We start from the raw sequence: 5947 nt of genomic DNA on the forward strand, positions 1-5947 counted from the left end.
GTTCGTGGAAAGAAGGATTGTCGGTATGCTTCTGTGTGGGCTCTAATCTCTATGATTTTATGCTCATGGTCTCTTCGCGAGATATACGTAGGCGAGAGCAATATAATGTTTGACTCTTCGGTGAAGGTATGTTCTCGAAACTTTAACAAAAGCCCGTAACGAGCTACTGAGCGTCTCTCCTGCAGAGTCTTCCACTGGAGTTTATCTATCATCTCCGTAACGCTTTCGCGATTACTAAATGATTCTGTAACGAAACGCGCTGCTCTCCGTTGGATCTTCTCTATCTCTTCTATCAAGCCTACCTGGTACGGATCCCACACTGGTGAGCAGTATTCAAGCAATGGGCGAATGAGCGTACTGTAACCTACTTCCTTCGTTTTCGGATTGCATTTCCTTAGAATTCTTTCAATGAATCTCAGTCTGGCATCTGCTTTACCGACGATCAACTTTATATGATCATTCCATTTTAAACCACTCCTAATGCGTACACCCAGATAATTTATAGAATTAACTGCTTCCAGTTGCTGGCCTGCTATTTAGTAGCTAAATGATAAGGGATCTATCTTTCTATGTATTCGCAGTACATTACACTTGTCTACATTGAGATTCAATTGCCATTCCCTGCACCATGCGTCAATTCGCTGCAGATCCTCCAGCATTTCAGTACAATTTTCCATTGTTACAACCTCTCGATACACCACAGCATCATCTGCAAAAAGCCTCAGTGAACTTCCGATCTCATCCACAAGATCATTTATGTATATTGTGAATAGCAACGGCCCTGTGACACTCCTCTGCGGCACACTCGAAATCACTCTTACTTCGGAAGACTTCTCTCCATTGAGAATGACATGCTGTGATCTGTTATCTAGGAACTCTTCAATCCAATCACACAACTGGTCTGATAGTCCATATGCTCTTACTTTGTTCATTAAACGACTGTGGGGAACTGTATCGAACGCCTTGCGGAAGTCAAGAAACACGGCATCTACCTGTGAACCCGTGTCTACGGCCCTCTGAGCCTCGTGGACGAATAGCGCGAGCTGGGTTTCACACGACCGTCTTTTACGAAACTCATGCTGATTATACTCGAGCATAATACGTGTTCCAAAATTCTAGAACTGATAGACGTTGGAGATACAGGTCTATAGTTCTGCACATCTGTTCGACGTCCCTTCTTGAAAACGGGGATGACCTGTGCCCTTTTCCAATCCTTTGGAACGCTACACTCTTCTAGAGACCTACGGTACACCGCTACAAGAAGGGGGAAAGTTCCTTCGCATACTCTGTGTAAAATCGAACTGGTGTCCCATCAGGTGCAGCGGCCTTTCCTCTTTTGAGCGATTTTAATTGTTTCTCTTTCCCTCTGTCGTCTATTTTGATATCTACCATTTTGTCATCTGTGCGACAATCTAGAGAAGGAACCACAGTGCAGTCTTCCTCTGTGAAACAGCTTTGGAAAAAGACATTTAGTATTTCGGCCTTTATTCTGTCACCCTCTGTTTCAGTACCATTTTGGTCACAGAGTGTCTGGACGTTTTGTTTTGATCCACCTACCGCTTTGACATAAGAGCAAAATTTCTTGGGGTTTTCTGCCAAGTCAGTACATAGAACTTTACTTTAGAATTCATTGAACGCCTCTCGCAAAACCCTCCTCACACTACATTTCGCTTCACGTATTTTTTGTTTGTCTGCAAGGCTTTGGCTATGTTTATGTTTGCTATGAAGTTCCCTTTGCTTCCGCAGCAGTTTTCTAAATCGGTTGTTGTACCACGGTGGCTCTTTTCCACCTCTTACGATCCTGCTTGGCACATACTCATCTAACGCATATTGTACGATGGTTTTGAACTTCGTCCACTGATCCTCAACACTATCTGTACTTGAGACAAAACTTTTGTGTTGAGCCGTCAGGTACGCTGTAATCTGCTTTTTGTCACTTTTGCTAAACAGAAAAATTTTCCTACCTTTTTTAATATTTCTATTTGCGGCTGATATCATCGATGCAGTAACTGAGTGTTGGCAGAAGAGCCAACACCGTGTTGCTAGAGGAGGCCGAATTGCACGCGTTTAGCTCACGCAGACTGGCGTGAGGTCTGGAACAGTTAAGGGAATTAATAGTAGCAAATAAAGTACGTAGCTGATGTAATACTCAACTTTAATCCATAATTGGAGAACATCGCTCTTGTTTATACATAATTACAATCTCAATATAAACTGGTAATGGCGCCTCGCTAGGTCGTAGCAAATGACGTAGCTGAAGGCTAAGCTAACTATCGTCTCGGCAAATGAGAGCGTATTTGTCACTGAACCTTTCCTAGCAAAGTCGGCTGTACAACTGGGCGAGTGCTAGGACGTATCTCTAGACCTGCCGTGTGGCGGCGCTCGGTCTGCAATCACTGACAGTGGCGACACGTGGGTCCGACGTATACTAATGGACCGCGGCCGATTTGAAGTCTACCACCTAGCAAGTGTGGTGTCTTGCGGTGACACGACAGTAACCGCTTTATGATCGCTGATTCTCTGTTCAGCGTTAACTGTTTCAAATAGTTCGGGTCTCTTTGTCACCAGAAAGTCTAATATGTTATCGCCACGTGTCGGTTCTCTGTTTAACTGCTCAAGGTAGTTTAAAGATAAAGCATTTAAAAAATTTCACTGGATTCTTTGTCCCTGCCACCTGTTATGTACGTCTGAGTCCCCCAGTCTATATCCGGCAAATTAAAATCTCCACCCAGAACTATAACATAGGTTGCAGCAGGTACCTGGTGATGAAGAAGCTTGCACAGGGTAGAGTAGCATGGAGAGCTGCATCAAATCAGTCTCTGAAGACCACGTTAACATGAACAATGAAAATTATGTGGAATATGTATTAATTTGTAGCTACATGTTTACTGAAGACACAATATCTTGTACCGTCGAAACTATATATTTCATACTGAAAAGTTAGTAGTCTCAAGCAGTCTACAGTGACTGAAGGATTACAGAGCATGTGGATGCTCAAGACTAGTTTCTCTAAGATGGGTTATTTGTGGTAGATTACAATTAGGTGTAGCGGACAGTGCGGCCGAGTGGTTCTAGGCGCTACATTCTGGAACCGTGCGACCGCTATGGTCGCAGTTTCGAATCCTACCTTAGCCATGGATGTGTGTGATGTCCTTAGGTTAGTTACGTTTAAGTAGTTTTTAGTTCTAGGGGACTGATGACCACGGAAGTTACGTCCCATAGTGCTCAGAGCCATTTTTGAACAATTAGGTGGTTAAAGAAGAAAATACCCGTCTTCGACTATCGAGGTTCTGAACTCTTTAAGTTAGCTTTCGTTTCAGTGGAGATTTCAACAGGAAGCTCAGTAAAATCCGTCGATTGTATTCTTAATTTCGACGTGTACATGGTATAATCGCAAGCAAATTCGTAAAAGGTTTACTGTATTAGACGCAGAGGACTGCAGCTTATTTCAGACGTAGGGAGTCTGGATATAGTAAGATGATTGCTCAGATCTGTGAAGCCATAGTCCCAAATCCATCTAATAGGTGTAGGAAGCTCTCACTAGGTAATACGGCCTTAACGCAGGTCGAGCAAGAGGGTTTCAGTGAAGAAGAGGCCTGTACCAGCTGCAGCGGAACCTTACAAAGGGTTTCTCGCCATGTCGCTTTTTTCCTCCATGCGATATTGTGTTTCCCTATCTTGAGACGACAACTTTCCCCCAAGGGCTCCCATCCTGGGAGTACGTGGACGTGGGTGGCAAACCACATTGGTTCTCATGTGAGTCTGACATTACTTTCACCTACTTCTGTCAGGCTTCTGCTGTATGTTTTCTTATCAGACTCACTTGACTAACTCTTGGTTTTCCGACACCAACGGTGTTAAATTTTGAGAACCGAGGATGTCTTTCTTTTTTTCCTTAAAGCTCTGCTAAGAATTCCTTAAGTCTGGAGGCAGCAAGGTGGCAACACCACCACCACCATACTGCGCTTCCATAGGACACGTAACTGTATCAGACAAGATTATTGTACTAAAAGGCTTCAAATGAAACAGCTGGATCGACAGTGACTAAGACGACTGGGCAAGAAAAAGGATAAAAGCTTTGAAATATGGGACGATCTACTCTGGAAAACATGCAATTTTCTTGTTTTAACTAACAAGGAAACAGAACTTACTAAAGACGTGGAGGAAGGAAAATCTGAAATAGTGGTTCTAACAGAATCGAAAACAAACTCTAAGCAACGTAGCATATAGGACAATACGCCTTACTTTATAGTAGAGTTACTAAACCACAAAGAGTAGCTACTGGATCTTCAATAATTATTTATAAGAAGTGAGCTAGTAAGATAGAATCTTACACTTTTGTACGGGACAGAATACCATTAGATAGATTTAAAATACCTAGAGATTACTTGAGGGGGTAATTGGACTATGTGCCCCCGAGGAAGAAAAATAGAAGATAGTGAAACATTCTAAGAAGAACTGTAAATAAACGAGTAAATATGCATAATACCAGGAGACTGACTGCCTGATGGATAACAGAGACTGACAACGCTACAGGTGCTTTTCGTGAAGATATTTTGAAAGATAATGTAGAGACGCTGACATCCATAGGTTTACTTGGTGTGCAAGCGGACAGAAGTTGCTGAATAACTAAGTAACTACGAATAATAAATTATCGTCCCAAGTAATAGGCATAAGAGTCCATGAGAGAAGTGATCTATACACATCAAAAATGTTTTGATTCACCCCAGTTCCCAGAACTCCTGAAGATAGACGTTGACTGTGGATATTGTATCACAGACACAGTCTCTTTGACTGTTGAGAGAAGTCACTAAACTGGCCCAAAGACGTAAACAACCATGTATGAGCAGCGCCTATTTCACAGAGGGGGTCGGACAGCAGATCAGTTCCTGTCATTCCACCAGCACGGAGGGACGCGGCTTGTGTTGTCTGTATTTAAACCATGCCTAGACGGTAAATACGGCCGTTCGATCGTGTCAGCATTGTTACTTCGTGGCAGGAAGGGCGTCTCGGAGTGAAGCAAAGCGATGTTGCTCGGACATGAAGAAATACAGAGACAAAGGAACTGTCGATGACATGCCTCGCTCAGGCCGCCCAAGGGCTACTACTGCAGTGGATGACCGATACCTACGGATTATGGCTCGGAGGAACCCTGACAGCTACGCCACCATGTTGAATAATGCTTTTCGTGCAGCCACAGGACGTCGTGTTACAACTCAAACTGTGCGCGTTATTCATCATGAAGCGCAATTTCACTCCTGACATTCCTGGAGAGGTCCATTTTTCCAACCCCGACACCATGCAGCGCGGTAAAGATGGGTCCAAACATGCTGAATGGACCATTCAGGATTGGTTCACGTTCTCTTCACCGATGTGTGTCACATATACCTTCAACCAGACAACCACTGTCCATGGAGTGCAGCAAGGTGGAGGTTCCCTACTGTTTTGGGATGCATTATGTGGGGCATGGAAGGCGCCGTAACGACTTTACGATACGTGAATGCCATCCTTCGACCGATAGTGCAGCCATATCGGCAGCATATTGGCGAGGCATTCGTCTTCATGGACGACAACTCGCGCCCCCATCGTGCATTTCAGGGTAACGACATCGACCGACTTGAGTGGCCAGCATGTCCTCCAGACATGAACCCTATCGAACATGCCTGAGTTAGATTGAAATGGCTGTTTATGGACGACGTGTTCCACCAATCACTCAGAAGGATCTATTCCAAATCGCCGTAGAGGTGTGTGACAATCTGGACCAACCGTGCCTTGCCACTGCGAATACAGGCATGCATCAGTGCAAGAGGACGTGCTACTGGGTATTAGAGGTAACGGTGTCTACAGAAATCTGGACCACCACCTCTGAAAGTCTCACTGTGTGATGGTACAACATGCAATGTGTAGTTTTCATGAGCAATAAAAAGGGCGGAAATGATGTTTATAT

The sequence above is a fragment of the Schistocerca serialis genome, chromosome 7 (genome assembly GCF_023864345.2).
Source record: "Schistocerca serialis cubense isolate TAMUIC-IGC-003099 chromosome 7, iqSchSeri2.2, whole genome shotgun sequence".
Taxonomy (NCBI): Eukaryota; Metazoa; Arthropoda; class Insecta; order Orthoptera; family Acrididae; genus Schistocerca; species Schistocerca serialis.